The following is a 1,165-nucleotide window of genomic DNA, read 5'->3' as shown; positions in this document are numbered from 1 at the left end:
AAGCAGAGGCAGTGTTGAGAGGGGGAGACCCCCTGTGAGGGGAATTAGCGAAAGAACTACAGCAATGACCTGGACATGATAACAGACTGAGCAGCATTTCTTTCTTGTACCCAAGGTCACCAGAGCCGGGCAACCTGAAGGCAGCCGACAACAACCCAGTTTCCATGGTGGTTGTCTCTGGGGGTCTTTGAATGGAAGGTACTGCAATAAATAAGGGATGAATTCCATAGCAGGGCTCCATCCATGGGGCGGACCCTCTAGGACTGGACAGAGGCAGTGGCCATCCACTTCTGGCAGTCAGGGGATCTTAGCAGAACCATGAAAGTTCAAGGTCCTGGGCCTGTTTCTATAGAGGAAAGCACTGGGATTTTCCAGAGGAACATAAAGAAAGGGTTGCTAACTTTTGGAATTCAGACTCTTGGAAGGATTTTATTTTAAGCAGGGAAAATGACACAGCAAAAGCTTTCTTTTTTAAAATCCCCCGAAGGGGTGTACCGTTCCTGAAAGTACTGCAATGCCAGGTCGATGCGTGGAGTGGACGGAGCAAGCTCCTATTCCAACTCCCTGCTCCAAAAATCCATTTAATCTATTGTCCTCAGATAGAGGACGTATCAGATATTAAACAGATAAGAACAGATACTACACTTGATCTTAGCCAAAAGGCTGAGAAGCGATTTAAAAAGGCTTTTTTAAAAAGAAAGAATTCCATCTGGCAGCTCTGTGGAGGATAGAAGGGAGAGAGATGCTGGAGTCTGTGAGAAGGGATTAAATTGGAATGCCCTGACCACTTCAGTTCCCTGCTGGACTGTAGGTAGCAGGGCTTGGGGGATAGAGAAGTGTTTTCACCTTCAATTTCTGCAAATTTAACGAGCTCCCTTTCAGCAATAGTGAAAGAATCTAAACATCACCAGTTTCCAGATTGGTTTGTGGGGCTCAGAATGGAACTACGAATCTCCTTGCCCTTGGCCAAAAGCACACAAAGGAAAGTGTTTGAGAACAGATGAGATGGCTGCTTTAAAAAACATCACACACAGGTGTCTGCAGAGGAAATTCATCCAATGTTTGTGGATTAAATTCCCCATCAGTCATCGAAGATTTAATTTTAATTAATGGAACAGACTGGTAGAATACCTTTGGTTTCACTAGGGGAAAGTATCTGAGTCTA

The 1,165-nt window shown here is 44.9% G+C and overlaps 1 non-coding gene across 1 annotated transcript; it reads right to left on the bottom strand.

The window, feature by feature from the left end:
• Positions 1-484: 484 nt before the first annotated feature.
• LOC142457413 (U2 spliceosomal RNA) lies at positions 485-675 on the bottom strand. Its single transcript, XR_012786160.1, has one exon. It is a non-coding gene; the product is annotated as a U2 spliceosomal RNA (small nuclear RNA).
• Positions 676-1,165: the final 490 nt, after the last annotated feature.

The sequence above is a fragment of the Tenrec ecaudatus genome, chromosome 9 (assembly GCF_050624435.1).
Source record: "Tenrec ecaudatus isolate mTenEca1 chromosome 9, mTenEca1.hap1, whole genome shotgun sequence".
NCBI lineage: Eukaryota > Metazoa > Chordata > Mammalia > Afrosoricida > Tenrecidae > Tenrec > Tenrec ecaudatus.
This window is presented reverse-complemented; position numbering and strand designations above follow the sequence as displayed.